Source organism: Mesoplodon bidens (assembly GCF_964165515.1).
Source record: "Mesoplodon bidens genome assembly, chromosome: 2".
Taxonomy (NCBI): Eukaryota; Metazoa; Chordata; class Mammalia; order Artiodactyla; family Ziphiidae; genus Mesoplodon; species Mesoplodon bidens.
The window spans coordinates 94300684-94318309 of record NC_138177.1 but is presented as its reverse complement, the minus strand read 5'-3'; the positions used below and the strand labels follow the sequence as shown (position 1 = coordinate 94318309).

General features: G+C 35.0%; 1 pseudogene across 1 annotated transcript; it reads left to right on the top strand.

The window, feature by feature from the left end:
- The first annotated feature begins 16788 nt into the window (after nt 1-16788).
- LOC308630230 (NEDD8-conjugating enzyme UBE2F-like) lies at nt 16789-17384 on the top strand (annotated as a pseudogene). The gene has a single exon. The product of its transcript is annotated as an NEDD8-conjugating enzyme UBE2F-like (transcript).
- Nucleotides 17385-17626: the final 242 nt, after the last annotated feature.

Below are 17626 nucleotides of genomic sequence, written 5' to 3'. Positions count from 1 at the left end.
CAGATTTTATACACACATGAAGACCTGTTCTCATTGAGTATAATTGTCCACATTATTTTAAATATTAATTCCCTTTTCTCTTCATTAGTATATACAGATGATTTCTTCTAAGTTAAGTTTATATGGTACAACCTCACTGTAGTATGAAATTCCAGATTAAGGAAAGATTTTCTCATCTTGGGGGAATCAGGGAAAATTATTCTTGTTCATTGACTCTTATTGGCAATTGAGAAAAATCCAATGTTACAAGCAAAAATTAAATATATAAACAAAATAGACAAGGAAAGGTGGATTTTGTTTATAATTTCACATATCCTTGGGAAGTACAGGCCTCAGGGACCAGTGGAGTTAGGAGCCCATTTGGACATGTTCAGGACTCCGGCTCTGTCTAATGTTACAGCTTCTTTCTGTGTTGTTGGATACAGGTTTCAACTTACTTTTTTAGGAACTTCGTTTCTGGCAGCTGCCATGCCTCCTGTAGCATAGCTTAGTCATCAAATAGGAGCTGAATCTCTTTATGCAGCCCAATCAACAAAAGCATGAAGATGGACTATTTGGCATGGCTTGGACTATATGCCTATCCCTGAACAAATCAACAGGGATCAGGAGATGTAAATCCACAATTAGGACCCCTCACTAGAATCATATATGTTAGAAGTGTGGGAAAAAATGTTCCCCCTAAAAAGGAATTCGGTCTCAGAGAATGAGTACTCAGAATAAAAACCAAGGTCTCTAGTCTTAGACAATAATTTAAAAAATAGCAACAAATCCATTACATGGGTGTGTGTGTGTGTGTTTATGTGTGTGTATTAGGGAATATTCTGTGCAAATGAAATTGGACCTGGAAGTCAAGGAAGAACAGGAAAGCATGATGTAATCAGAGGAGCCTGGAGGGCAGAATGTATGTGGTTTACAGGATGTACAAGATATAAGGAGATGAGGTGTGTGTAGCAAGAATATGAAGTATGTCCCAGGAGATAAGTTCATAAAGAGTTGGGTTAACAATTTATTTATTTTATATTTTTAATTGAAGTATAGTTGTTGTACAATATTATTAAATTATAGGTGTACAATATAGTGATTCAAAATTTTTAAAGGTTATATTCCATTTATAAGTTATTATAAAGTATTGGCTATAGTGGAGCAGCTGGGCCCATGAGCCATGGCCACTGAGCCTGCGTGTCCGGAGCCTGTGCTCCACAATGGGAGAGGCCACAACAGTGAGAGGTCCACGTACCGCAAAAAAAAAAAAAAGAAATATATATATATATATATACATATATTATATATATATATATTATATATATACACATATATTATATATATAATATATATGTATATTATATATATATATAAGCTATATATCAGTGTTGTACAATATATCCTTGTATCTTAGTTTATATCTAATAGTTTTTACCTCTTATTCCCTTACCCCTTTATTGCCCCTCCCCATTCCCTTCCCCCACTGGTAACCACTAGTTTCTTCTCTATATCTATGAGTCTGCTTCATGAAATGCTCAGAAGTTTGAACTTTATCCTGGAGTTGGTAAGATCTATTTATGTATTTATTTTTGTCTTAACTAGAGCAGTGACATTATCAGATTGCATTTTGCATTTTGCAAAGCAATCACCTTGGCACTGGTTATTGGATGGGTCAGGGGCAGAATCTCCTGTTTGGGTGAGGAAGGAGAGAGCTCCACCTAGGGGCAATAAAAAGGGGAATAAAAGGAAAATCAACAAATTCTTCAAGCTTATTTTATTTGAAGGAAATGGTAAGTCAAGTAGGACTCCTGGTTTTGATTTGGCCAAATGAGCAAATGGTTATATTATTCACAAATAGTGTGATCATCTCATCCTCATTTGCCTAAGACTGCCCAAGTCTACATGCATTGTACCTGCATAGGAATTAATTTGTGACCCCTTCACTCTCAAGTGTGTCTTGTCTTGGTCATAAGATTATTTATAGAGAATAAGATTACAGAAGTAGAAATGGGTTTGAGGGCGAAAATAATAAACTCTTTTAGAATACATGTTTGTGCTACATCCAACTGCAAATGCCCATACCAATCTGATTAACTGTGACAGTGTACTATTAATTTACCTATGTTGATTAGATCAGTTGTTTTGCATCCTGAATGAGATTTGGTTCCTAAGTGGAACTGTTTGCTTCACTTTGTTCCTTCTCTACCGACTACCTCTTTAGCTCTAACCAACTATCTTGCAAATGTACAGACTTAGGCACAGGAAAGCTGGAGTTAGAATATATGTATCGATTAGCACCAACTTACTACAATTCTTGGGAAAAAGCTCACAAACTACAGTCCTATTGGTTATGGTCAATAGCTGCTTTTGCATGTGAAGTAAAGCATATGTGCAGTGAACATATTTTCTAAACCAGAACCTTAGATATTTGATCTGATAAAATTGTTTTGTGATGCTTCTCAATATAAAATGCAGAAAATGAAGTAGACTATAGATAGTAAAATATTATATTTTCTAGAATTTTAATGATTTACATGGACAAAGGAACGAAATATTTGAAAAAATACATTTTCCTTGAAGTATAGGAATTATAGTCATCATAAGATTTCAGGATAATTTAGGAAATATTCTTTTATTTCTTATCTTAATTAACACCTTTAATGTAAATTATACTGATTTTCTTAGTTTCATTTACCTTTTCACATTTCATCCTGAACATCTTCCACAGAATATAAAATGTAACACAGTAATTTAAAAATTATATATCCTTTCCCCTGAATTTAATTAAAGATATTTGCTTTGTTAGATTTCCTCCTATATTATGTATATACATTCCTTAGGTGAAAAATAACAAATTAAAACAGAATATCTTGAAAAGAAATTCAGTTATTCTTCAAATACTTCACTCAACTTCAGGATATATTCTTAAGTTTCAACAGCTATTTACTTCATAGTTTTATAAATGCTTCTGCTATTTTCCAACACAGCATTTATTGCAAAAAAAATTTGTTATAATTTTACAAATCACTTAAGAATATAAAAAATGCAAGTATATAAATATTCTTCCTAATTTTTCCATGTGCAAAAAAAAACCCCACAAAACCTGATCATTCCAATGAAAAACTAATAGACATCCTGAAAAATAATGTTAAATATTCATCTGAACCCCCAAATCACTGTGAATTAGTGAACAGATATGGGATAAATTGAGCTTTAGTGATATACTATAAAAATAGTAGCTTAAGTATTTTTGGCTTTATAAAGAATGATAGAAAGTTTCCCCATGTGACTGATGGTAAATATTTTATATGAGAATGTAAGTTTAGGCTTCAAGAACTCATGGAGATGGGGAGATGTTAGTCAAATTGTACTAATTTCCAGTTATAAAATGAATAATTTAATGTTAACCAACCTTACTGTGGTAATCTTTTTGCAATATACATGTATATCAAATCAGCAATACTGTATATCTTAAACTTACACTTACTTATGTCAATTATATCTCACTCAATAAAACTGAAGGAAAAGAGGCAACTGAACACTCAAATTATAAATAATGCACATTTGCTCATTTGAATAAAAAATAATTCATGGAATGAGAATGTTGTGATTTATTTTTAAAAAGGAATAGGATTTTTAAGCTGAATCTACTGTGGTTCTGATAACAAAACTGATGTGTAGGTGGTAGGTTGTTGTATAGAGTTAAAAAGGCATTTCATAAAAGGAAGAATCAGATAGGAAAGAGAAAGAGCAGGCAGAAGAAAGAAGAGTCAGTTGACTCAGGAAAGGGAGACAGAGAAAACCTCATGAGAAAAGACATGACAGTAAGGAAGGAGACCTGACAGGAGGAAGCCAAAGAAATAATAGGACAGATTTGGGTCTGGAAAGAGTGGAAAAAACATTGAAAGTGTTGCTGAAGTGTGATTCCACATAATAACTAACAGAAAAACCTGCTTCTGAACTCAAGAGAAATACTGGTCACATTTTTAATGTGGGCATTATTCTAGTTAAGATGGTGAGATAAGATACCTGTAGCCAAAATTGTGTGCTGTAGGAGACATATGATTGAAAACTACACTTTCCTTAGAAACTAAGAGATTTCCTATTATATGAAAAAGGCACATATATATAACATGCAGGGCTATTCTTCCCTCCCTTGTCCATAGCAAACAGGTAATACCTTGTGATCCTTTTCTCTTTGGAGCCTGGATGTGGTCTCATGACACTTCTCATTACAGTGCTTCAGAGGACCACTGCCAACCAAAGCTGGCACATGACCGACAACCTCTTTTCCTGATCTATGTTGAATCTGTAAACTTGTACTAGTCAAAACAACATAATATAATCATATTATATGGTTAGAAAGGCATCAAACAACATTGGGTTTGTCACCTGCCCACAATTGTTGAATCTTTGCATTAGAACCTTCCCAAGTTGTGACCTACAGTGCAGCTAAAAACAGAACCACTGGGAGAGGTTTTATAAAGGAGGGAAGATTCTTAGGTCTAACATTTGGGCTGTTTGATGCTCTTTTCTATGTTCTTAATCTTCTTCCTAAGATGAGTATTATGGATTGAATTGTCCCCCCCAAATTAAGATATCAAAGCCCTTACTTCCATTACCTTAGAATGTGACTGTATTTGGAGATAGAGCCTTTAAAGAGGTAAGTTAAAATGGGTTCATTAGTGTTGGTCCTAATCCAATATGATTGCTGTCCTTATAAGAAGAGGATTAAACAAAAGACAACACAAACTGAAGGGTGACCATGTGAGAACACAGAAAGAGGGAAGAAATCTTAGCTCTCACAAGAAATCAAGCCTACTGATACTTTGATGTTAGAACTCTAGCCTCCAGAATTGTACTTTTTTATGGCAGCCTTAGTAAACTAACAAAATGAGAAAAATTTCTCAGTTCAACACATCAGTTTAAAATGCAAAGATTTTAACTGACAGATCACTCCATTTTTATAAATTCTGCCTTCCCCCCCCCACGACTACTTTTTAGAGGTAAAATTGCCATGAAATCAAGCCAAGAATTTATCAAAAGCTCTGTTTTTAACTGAATGTTATGTGTAGCAGATGATTTTATTAGAGGAGTCTCCTATCAACACTACATTTTGTGTCTTTAACTATTGTATATTGTGAATTAGCAAAGCATTATCTCTTTCCTTCATTTCCTTGCATAGTATATTTTTACAAAACTATAATGCATAGCATATTTATATAAAAATATAATTTTTTCCCGTTCATTTTATCCAAATGTATTTCATTGTATTTAATTATCTTGCTCATATTTTTCACTGAATATACTTTCTCTTTATACAACAAGTAGTATACTAGAACTACTTTTTACCTTTCTTTTGAATTATATATTTCTTTTTGTTGCTTTTGGCTAGTTTTGAAACCTGATAAAGCACTTAAGACGTTATTTTCACATTTTGTATAATTTCATGTTTAACATTCATAGTCTGTGCATTGATATATAGACATTTGATGATATAATTGTTGTTTCTGATTTTCTAATTATACTTTTAAGTGAGTAATAGGAAACTTGTTCATCTTTAGTTTTTGTTATTTTTTTACAGTCCCTTCCTCCTGTTCCTACATCATTAGTGGAGTTCTATATAGTACACTTTTCATGCATATATCTGAATATATTTTCCCTTTAAAATCAGGTCTACAAATACTCAGATCAAAAAGACATATTCTTTCCAATAATTTTCTCAATAACTATAGTATGTGGGTATCCTCATCCTTATTTTACAGATGTGAAAATGTGATGAAGATAATGGGTTTATGTCCAGGAATAGAATTGCTCTTAAAAGCTAGGAGTAATATCACTTAAGAATCCTAAAGAAAAAGAATTGGTCATCAAGGCACGTCTGACTCAACTGGTCATATCTGTGAATATGCAAAGATTTTTTTAAATTAATAAACTCATTATTTTTCTTGACATCCACAAACAACACCAGCATCTTCTGGCTTCTTTTCAAGCAGGAAAGATAACCCATTACCCAATGAGACACAGATATGTGTGCATATTTATACATTCAGACACACATGAATGACAATTTTAAATTCTATATCTTACCAAAACAATTGCAAATCACTCTCAAAGTAACATGCTTAGGTTTTTGAACCATCTACCATGCTTGTTTACCTGCTGAATATTCAATTAGCCTTCAAAACTCAGATCAAGGCTTAACTTTTTATAAAGCATCTTCTGACTCTCTCTGATTTGCAAGGACTACTTCTTTCTATGTAAAACTTTGCACTGTTGAACATTTGATATGCTATTGTCTGTATTTATTTGCATTACTGCATTTTATTAGACCATAAAATCTCCTTGAGTATAAGAACTTATTCATCTTTATATGTTCAGTATTTTGCACTGTTTGGCAAATAAGTACTCGAAAATGTGTGTTGGATTAAAGAATAAATATATATGAAGTGAAGTCTCCAGATATAAGCCAAATGAATATGGTTTTTGCAGGGTTCAGACAACCTAAAAAATTGTATGCTTGCATTTTTGCATAGAAAATTGAAGTGTGTTAATGTCTCTTAACTGATAAGAGATGGAGCTGGGCTATTAGAAATAAGACTAATGAGTATAATGCACATGGACCATATCTCATTTTTGCGCCCCAGCGCCTACTACAATAGCAGTAAGGGTAAGTGATTAATGGATAAAAAGATGATTATGTGTTCATTTTTTACTAAGAAAATAAGAATATTTGCCTTTTGAATGAGGTAATATGGAGTCAATATATTTTTGAAATTGCTAAAAGTGTTAAATAGTAAATATAGAATATGTAGTGCACTGAATTTTTAAAAAAATCAAATCTCTGATTATGTAATAAACTGGTTTGCTTACCTCTCACTCTTGGTACAATTAGTATATAAGGTGAAAGAAAAAGAATACAGCTATTCAGGTAGAACTGTGTTTTCCTAAAATAAATAGAATTCTTTGCCAGGATTCTGAGGGACAGTAGTGTTACGACTAAGTGTATGTAAGGGCAATTTAACTGAAATATCTTCCATATTTCTGATCACTGGTGGTAGTCTGGTGGGCTCATGAGCATCGACGTCCTTGCTCAGTGCTCATGAGTGTTCTTTTTGCTTTGCTACACAATACCAGAGGATGACTGTTCCAGATGGAGGATAAATATTCTTTAGTCAAAGATATAGAAAATGAAGCTAAAAAGGAAGGAGAGAACTTTATAATATAATTTCAGCATATTTGCATTTCATCATCATTTATGTACTTCACTTTCTATATATTTCTAACTAGCAGTCTCTATTTCTGCCGTCAGGAATCTATGCATTGCAAACTCAGACCTGTGTAAAATGATGAAATTCTGCTTCCTGAATTTTAAATGCAAAATCTGGCACGCTCATTTACATGAGAGGAAATTTGTGGTTATGGCCAACAGCCACATTTCAGTACATTCAAAAACATATTTAATTATGAACAAAAAAGTATAATATTTAAACAAATCAAATGGCATACTTTTTGTACACAATTCAGTTGCATTTTTGGTTATTTCCTCCTATTATTATCTGACATTTATATTATGCTTTGGTGAACTTTGTTTCCTCACTGTCTCCCACTTGCCATCATTCTTCAATCTTCGCCTGTGGATCTCTAACAATCTGGAGCACCCTCACCTTTCTTTTCTTCACTGTTCAAGTTCTCCATACTTTATAAGACTAAACACTTGTTTTCTTCTTACCAAAGGCCTTTCAGAAATATTTCAGTCCCACTTAAATTTCCTTTTTGCCCCTACTGACAATCACCTCCTTACTCCTTCTTAATTGTTTTAAATAAATATATCTTATTTCTCTATAATAATAATGAGACTTTTAATGACAAGGACTATGTCCTATAAATTTTTAGTGTTTTCCATTTCACTAAACTTAGTGGTAAGAAGAAGATTCAACAAATATTATCTGAACTGAAAAAAACAGGTCTTGAAAAATGCATTTTATAGTAGAAAAACAGTTATCAAATCTTTATGACAAATGCTTTAAGACTGAGGAAGAATAAAATTGACATGGTAGTATAATAGAGGCTACTAAATTGGGAGCTGACATTGTGATCATAGAAATTGTATACCCTGATGAGGAGGTTAATATAGAACACACTCAATTTTGGTTATCTGTTGCTGAATAACAAACCTCAAATCTTAAACCAACAACAGCCATTTATTGTCTTTCATGGTTTTATGATTTGTCTAAACATGTTTGGGTGGATCTTCTGTTGCATGTGGACTTGACTGGGGCTGCAATCTCCTGGAAGCTACATGGAAACATCCAAGGTAGCTGACTTGCATGTCTGACAGTTTAGTAATGGCTGTTGTCTGGGAACTCAGGTGAGGCTGTTGAGCAAAGAGCCGTAGTTCTCACTACGTGGCCTCCCCCTATAGTTTTAGGGACAGCAGTGTCTCCCTCCCTGTTAGTAGAGAGGACCTCTCTATATAGCTTGGGTTTTTCACAGAATTACAGTTAGATTCTAAAATGGAGTGTGGCAGGTGTGTGAAAGTAGAAACCACAAATCTCTTCAGGTACAGCTTTAGAAGTTACATAGCATCACTGCCTCCAGATTCTGTTGGTTAAAGCAAGTAATAAGGCAAGACAAGAAGAAATAAGGAAAAACATGCCATTTCTTGACAGGAGGAGTGGCAAAGAATTTGCTGTCACCTTTAATGAAAAATCATCTCTTTGATTTTCAACTAAAATCCTGGACATGCATCAAATGACTACCTAATTAGCTGATACTTTGAAGTTAGACTTTTCAAATTTTAAAAGTCAATGTAAATGACTGCACTGGATTTTCTATCTTACAATGTTAAATTGCGCTTAGATGATTAAAGTATTATTTTTAGTAAGGAATATTTCATAATATTAATGTGCTTTATCAGATTTGTATAAAGCAAGTATAATTACCTCTCTTCCTATACTTGTACTATCATATATATAACTTTTAATTTTTGTTCATTTTTTCACCTATCCATTAAAGAAGACAAAATCCAGAGATTTCTTACAGACTGTGCATCCCAAATGGTGGTCCCAGACAACAAATCAATCAGCAGCATATATCATTAAAAGCTAGAATGGTGTCAGGTCAATGACTATTTTTGTTTCCAGTTTGACAGACCTAGCCGACATTATTCTCTGAGATTCCCACAAAGTCTTCTAAGGTGATATGATGTGAATAACTCTGTGAGTCCCTGAAATGTTAGGATGTAATCTTAGTATAGAAACCACAGAAAACTGAAAGCACCATCAGACGTTTTCAGTACTGAATTGAGAATCTAGCATAATTTATCGAGTTAACAGTACAAATAAAATAGTTACTTGTGGTTTCTTATAAAAAGACTACCATCGTGGCTAGACTTAGAAAAACAGTATCATTTTCATCAGCAACTACAAACCAAGTACTATAAAGATTGTCTTAAATTTTCTTTCACACTAACCCTATGACTTAAAATGTACATTTTAGAGAAAAATAAATAAATAGTTAAATTATAATACTTATATAATTATAGGATATATATCTAGCTTAGGGAAACAGAAGACACATTATTAAACTACTTAATAATTTGTACTACATTTTTATCATTCAGTTTTTTTTAATTCTTCATTTTGAAATAAATTCAGACTTACAAAAAAGTTACAAAAATAGTTACAGGATTCTTATATGCCTGACATTCAGTCTCCCAAAATGTTAAAGTCTTACATAACCACAGTGTGATTATCTAAACCAGGAGATTAATACTGATATAATATTGATAAATAATCTACAGGCTTTATTTAACTAACATTAATTGTCACAGTATCCAATTCAAGATTACAAACTGAATTTAGTTATCATGTCCATTTAGCTTCCTTTAATCCCAGACAGTTTCTTAAATTGAAGTCATTTCTATCTGTGTTGAGAGAATGAAAAAATTCCATAAAAATAGGAAACCATAAACAAGATCAAAAGACAACCCTGAGAATGGGAGAAAATATTTGCAAATGAAGCAACTGACAAAGGATTAATCTCCAAAATTTACAAGCAGCTCATGCAGCTCAATAACAGAAAAACAAACAACCCAATCAAAAAATGGGCAGAAGACCTAAATACACGTTTCTCCAAAGAAGATATACAGATTGCCAACAAACACATGAAAGAATGCTCAACATCATTAATCATTAGAGAAATGCAAATCAAAACTACAATGAGGTATCATCTCACACCGGTCAGAATGGCCATCATCAAAAAATCTAGAAACAATAAATGCTGGAAAAGGTGTGGAGAAAAGGGAACGTTCTTGCACTGTTGGTGGCATTTTAAATTGATACAGCCACTATGGAGAACAGTATGGAGGTTCCTTAAAAAACTAAAAATAGAACTACCATATGACACAGCAATCCCACTACTGGGTATATACCCTGAGAGAACTATAATTCAAAGAGTCATGTACCAAAATATTCATTCAGCTCTATTTACAATAGCCAGGACATGGAAGCAACCTAAGTGTCCATCAACAGATGAATGGATAAAGAAGATGTGGCACATATATACAATGGGATGTTACTCAACCATAAAAAGAAATGAAATTGAGTTATTTGTAGTGAGGTGGATGGACCTAGAGTTTGTCATACAGAGTGAAGTAAGTCAGAAAGAGAAAAACAAATACCGTATGCTAACACATATGTATGGAATCTAAGAAAAAAAAAGTCATGAAGTACCTAGGGGTAAGACAGGAATAAAGACACAGATGTACTAGAGCATGGACTTGAGGATATGGGGAGGGGGAAGGGTAAGCTGTGACAAAGTGAGAGAGTGACATGGACATATATACACTACCAAACGTAAAATAGATAGCTAGTGGGAAGCAGCTGCATAGCACAGGGAGATCAGCTAGGTGGTTTGTGACCACCTAGAGGGGTGAGATAGGGAGGATGGGAGGGAGGGAGATGCAAGAGGGAAGAGATATGGGAACATATGTATATGTATAACTGATTCACTTTGTTATAAAGCTGAAACTAACACACCATTGTAAAGCAATTATACTCCAATAAAGATGTAAAAAAATATCCACCCCCCAAAAAAATACATGCAATATTATGATCATTTTTCGAGTATCAGTATTAATTCTCCTTTATGTATTAGGATCTGGAAAAAATTGTGAAACTGTGCTCAATTGCTTTTTAGTTCCCAAAATAGCTTCTTACGAAGTGAGAGAGTGGCATAGATTTATATATACTACCAAAAGTAAAATAGCTAGTGGGAAGCAGCTGCATAGCACAAGGAGATTAGCTCAGTGCTTTGTGACCACCTAGAAGGGTGGGATAGGGAGGGTGGGAGGGAGATGCAAGAGGGAGCGGATATGGGGATATATGTATACATATAGCTGATTCACTTTGTTATAAAGCAGAAACTAACACACCATTGTAAAGCAATTATACTCCAATAAAGATGTTAAAAAATAAAATAAAATAAAATTTAAACCAGTAAAAAAAAAAAAAATGCTTCTTACAGATAGATGATATCCAAGGTAACTCAACCATTTCAAGGACATGAATTTGGCCACTAGATGACAATAGAGTCCTTTTCTTTCAGTCTTGCCCAGGTTTCCAGTGTAAGGATTACCACGAGTGGCATCTTAAACAAAGACTTTATAATATTCTAATACTACCTGGAGATGATACATTATGCTAGAAGATTCAACATTGTACAGATCACATTGTCTTATAATTAACTGTTTTACTGTCTGTCTCCCCTGCTACACTGTGAAGTACTTAATGAACCTGGTTATCTTTTATTTATTCTTACATTCATGATATCCAATATTACAGCCAATAATTTATAGTTTACTGTCAGTACATGCTTAATATATACATTGCATATATATTTATATATATAAAATATACTATATATATATATATATATCCATTATACCTTTAAAACAACTTTCACACAAAATAAGGATTAATAAATTGCCAAATGTTTTATGTATGCTCTATACCATTTAATGCTTTGTTTTTCAACAGAATTGAGACTTATCTCTAAATTTGTTATTTGCAGGCTGGTTTGGAATTCTTCATTGGTCAGTTGCACCAGAAAACAGTACTTAGTAATTGTCTAGTCTTAATGTTGAAGGGTCTTCTATCTGACTCATGCAATCCTCTTGATCATCTTTTAACCAATGGTGACAATATAATCTAGGTTTAGACCAATTAAATGTAAATAGAAGTACACTGTGAGCTTCATATACAGCTTTTGCTTTTCTTATATAGATGTCCTCTTGTTCTCTTCTTTCATCTTTCCATTGAAATGAGTGCTATAAGACTCCTTTATAATGAGGTGCTACATTAGTCATCTTGTGATCATAGGAGACACAAGTGAAAGCCAAGGACAACAGTCAAGATTGTAGTTCCACTTTTATTGGGCTCCTGAAGAAATGACAACAATTGCCTACATCTGGAGTGTTTGTATATGTGATAAATAAGCCCTATATGTTTGTGCCACTGTATCTGGGCTTTCTATCACTTAAAAGCTTGGTTCATTTCAAATGGATATAAAGTCTGTAAGTAATTTGGAAGTAAAAGCTATTATTCTTTGTTAACCAGTTTTTAAATTCCATGAACAGGTAACATGTTTATCTTTACTTTATATTAACTTTATAGTGACTAGTAGAGAGCCTCATACATATTAGGGAGCTGAAAAATATTTGCTTAGTAAATTTATGAATGAATAATTTCTGAAATTTCTAGATGAAGCTTATTTTAAATTGAAGTATTTTTTTGAGGTGGCCATACTTACTCATAAATAAATAAATAAATAAATAAATAAATAAATAAATAGATAGATAAATAAATAAAATGTTTAGGAATCAATAAAAATATAAAACAAAAGGACAACCTATTGAATGGGAGAAAATATTTGTAAATGATATGACGTGTAAGGGGTGAATATCCAACATACATAAACAGCTCATACAACTCAACATCAAAAGACAAACAACCCGATTAAAAAAATGGGCAGATACCTGAATAGTCACTTTTCCAAAAAGGACATGCAGATGGCCAACAGGCACATGAAAAGATGCTCAATATTAGCTAACCATCAGGTAATTACAAAGCAAAACCACAATGAGATATCACCTCAAAACATGAAAAAAAAAAAAAAAACACAATAAAAACAAATGTTGGCAAGGATGTGGAGAAACGGGACCCCTTGTACACTGTTGGCCAGAATATAAATTTGTTCAGCCACTGTGGAAAACAGTATGGAGGTTTCTCAGAAAACTAAAAACAGAACTAACATATATGACCCATCAATTCCACTCCTGGGTATATATCTGAAAAAAAGGAAAAACACTAATTTGAAAAGATACATGCACCCCAATGTTCACAGCAGCAACTATTTACAATTGCCAATATATGGAAGCAAGCTAAGTGTCTATCAACACTTTATATGAATGGATAAATAAGATGTGGTATATATATATATATATATATATACACAATGGAATACTACTGAGCCATAAAAGAGAATGAAATTTTGCCATTTGCAGCAACATGAATGGATTTGGAGGGTATTAAGCTAAGTGAAATAAGTCATGTATCAATGTCTTTTGGAATTAGAGTTTTCTATGTATATATGACCAGGAATGGGATTGCAGGATCATGTGGTAACTCTATTTTTAGTTTTTTAAGGAACCTCCATACTGTTCTCCGCTGTGGATGCACTAAATTACATTTCCACCAAGAGAGTAGGAGGGTTCCTTTTTCTCCACACCCTCTCCAGCATTTATTATTTGTAGACTTTTTTTTTTCTCTTTTTCTTTGGCAGTACACGGGCCTCTCACTGCTGTGGCCTCTCCCTTTGCAGAGCACAGGATCCGGATGCGCAGGCCTGGAGGCTATGGCTCACGGGCCTAGCCGCTCCGCGGCATGTGGGATCCTCCCGGACCCGGGCACGAACCCGTGTCCCCTGAATCGGCAGGTGGACTCTCAACCACTGGGCCACCAGGGAAGCCCCCTGTAGACTTTTTACTGATGGCCATTCTGACTGGTGTGAGGTGATACCTTATTGCAGTTTTGATTTGCATTTCTCTAATAATTAGCAAACTTGAGCATCTTTTCATGTGCTTATTTGCCATCTACATGTCTTCTTTGGTGAAATTTCTTTTCAGAACTTTTAACCAGTTCTCAATTGGGTTGTTGTCTTATTCTTGAGTTTTAAGAGATCTTTATATGTTTTGGATACTTGTACTTTATCAGCTATGTGTTTGCAAATATTTTCTCCCACTCTGTGTCTTGTCTTTTTGTTCTCCTAAAAATAATTTACTTTTCAAGAAAATAAATTTGAAGAACAATAATATAACAATTTTAAGCTGTAGTCATAATTTGTAGAGATTCTCCACAGTAATAAAACATTATGTAACTATAAGTATTTACATGACTAAGCAAATATAATAAATAATATAATATTAAATAATCCTCAACTATTTCTGGGCAAATTACCTCCCAATATCTGAAATAATTTCTGAAAAAATGTGTGCTTATGGTAGTGCTGGGTATTGGTATTATTGATTAATGGAGGTAAAAGAAATAAGAGGCTTCCAGGGCTTTTAGAATATAATGTTGCCATAACTGACAAATGGTTTATAACTATGAGCTCTTCCTTGTTTCTAAGTATATACACCACAAGCAGAGGCTTGGAATTTTTTTAGTGTTACAGAGGAGAGTGGGTTTCATGAACTATTTATTGATAAACAACCTATTTATTATTGAAAAATAAGGAATTCAATAATGTAAAAAGAGTTAATTCAATGTAATTTATGCTCAGTGGCCCAATTATAGGTTGATTTTGATCAAGTAACTGAGAATACAGCTGTATTAAGCAGGATTCCCAGTTTCAAGCAAGCTACCTCTGGCCCATTTAAGCAAAACAAACAAATTTTTTAACATATTCATAGCACAATGTGACAAAGATGTATAGTTATGGAACAGAATTGTACTTCCTATTCTGTCGGATAGAGTTGTTGCTGAGGAACTGCTGTGAATTATGGACTATATCTCCCTTCACCTGTGAATCCATGTGGGTCTGGTGGCTGGATCTCATCTAGGATTGTGAGGATAAGTGATGTGTGTCACTTCATAGAATTGCTTTAAAATGGAGTAACTTCTTCATTCCCATTTGTTCTTGCTTTAACTGCAGATGCTGACAAAGCCTTAGGGGGAGATAGAACATAAAGATGAAAACAGCGCAAGCCATCCACTAACTAAAGTGCTGTCGAAGTTCAGTGAGTTGATGAGAAATAAACTTCTATATTGTAAACCACTGAAGTTTTGAGTAGTTTATTCAAGCAGCTACAGTTACCTTAAGTGATATATGCATACAGTTGCTGGAATTCTAGATGATCAGGCTTGGAAAACTGGCAATGATAATGGAAAACTAAAAGTGAAAACCACAGCCAAGTCTCACCACTGAATCAGTTGGCTGAAGACACTTTTGTTTCCACAGCTGAACACCAGAAATTGTAACTTTGCCACTGGCACTGGACACTGGGTTCAGGTGCTGGCTCTGTGGTCCCTGGCACACCAGGATACTTGAAGTTGCTGCAGTCTCTGCAGCTACTATTAGAATTTATTTTCTATCACATTTGATTTATTGTATAAATAACTTCTGACTCAAAGTCCCAGGTGAAATTGGTTGAGCTTATGTCACATACAGGTGTCTAGTGTACAATGTTGGGTGTTGGAAAAATGAGTATCTGCCCTTTTGGGCCTTTATAGTGGGAGGTGATCACCTAAATTCCTATGCTGAAGAGTCATCTGATTATTAGGTTATTCAGATATACACTAAACTAGCAATTAAGACATTAATTCTGAGAAATGTACTAGTTACCCATTACTGCACAACAGATTAATCCCAAATATGAAGGACTAAAACAATAAAATTTAGTATCTCACAGTTTCTATGAGTTAGGAATTCATGACAACTTAGCTGAGCGTTTGTGTCTCACAGCCTCTTACGAGAGACCTGATAGGGGCTGCAGGAATCTGCTGGCTTGATAGGAGCTAGAGGATCTGTTCATAAATGGCTCACTCACAGGGTTGTTGGTAGGGAGTATAGGTGGACCTCTTCATAAGATCACCAGTTGACCTCATGACATAGAAGCTGGCTTCCCCCGAGCTACATAATCCAAGACAGAGCAGGAGAGGCAAATGCCACAATTTCCATTATGACTTAGCCTTATAAGTCATACACCATCACTTCTGTCATATTTTATAGGTCACAGAGACAAACTATGAAGCAATATCAGAGAGGACTACACAATGATGTGCATGTTGGGAGATAAGGATCATGGGGAGCTATTTTTTGGACAGTGGCCACCACAGGAAGAGTGGAATTTTGTCACTATATACTTCAGCTTTCACTACAGAATTTTAGTTGTGGAATCAGTAAGGTACAAATAAGAAGAGGTTATTTTATTGATCTGGGTACTACCAACTATTTCTCTGGGCTTAACTCTTTAATTGCTATATCTACCGACTTCTGGGGTTCCAGTCAATTTTGCAGGGAGGGGAAGAGCTCATCTCAGCTCTTAAAAATGACTGCCAAGACGGAAGAGAGAAGCCGAGTCCGGCCTCATTTCCGGTCCCGCCGCCTGCCAAGCCACTTCCGGTCCAGCGTCCAGAGCTGGGTGTGTCTCTGAGCGTTGCGTGTCGCCCTGGCTGGCCGGGTGTGGTGTTGGGCGCCACCCCGACTCTCCCGTCTTGTGGTGCCCAGGGCAAGGTGGCAGTAATGCTGACGCTGGCAAGCCAACTGAAGCAGGATGATGGTCAGTCTCAAAGTGTCCCTCCCGGGAGTCAGCCACAGCCTCTGACTCCATTCAGTGGGTTTCGGCGAGAGACAGTCTACTTGTTAAAGAGATTGCAGAACTTGAAGCTAATTTACCTTGTACATGTAAAGTGCATTTTCCTCAACCAAACAGGTTTCATTGCTTTCAGCTAACTGTAACCCCAGGATTTTTTTTTTTTTTTTTTTTGATAGATGAGGGTTACTACGAGGGTGGAAAATTTCAGTTTGATACTGAAGTTCCTGATATGTACAACGTGGTGCCTCCCACAGCGAAATGCTTGACCAGGATCTGGAACCCCAACATCACAGAGACAGGCAAAGTATGTCTGAGTTTACTGAGAGAACGTTCGATTGACAGCACCGGCTACGCTCCCACGAGGACACTGAAGGATGTTGTTCGGGGATTCAACGCTTTGTTAAGTGATCTTTTGAATTTTGATGATCCACTGCATATTGAAGCTGCAGAACATAATTTGCCAGACAAGGAGGACTTCCAGAATAAAGTTGAAGAGTACATGAAACATTATGCCAGAGGATAGGACCAGAAGACTGCAGCGCCGTGGACTGTGCGTTATAAGTTTGTCTCCAACTTAAACAAAAAGGGAGCCTCTTCCTCAGTCCTCGCGCTCCCCTCGGTCCCATTGGGTCCTCAAGTCCTGTGACCATGTTGTCCTGAGGAAGAACCTCTTCATGGCTGCCCATTGTAGATGGAGAGTTCTACATAAATACAGCAAGAGAATGTGTTTGGGGTTCTCAAGAGTTGTCCCTTACCTTAACATGC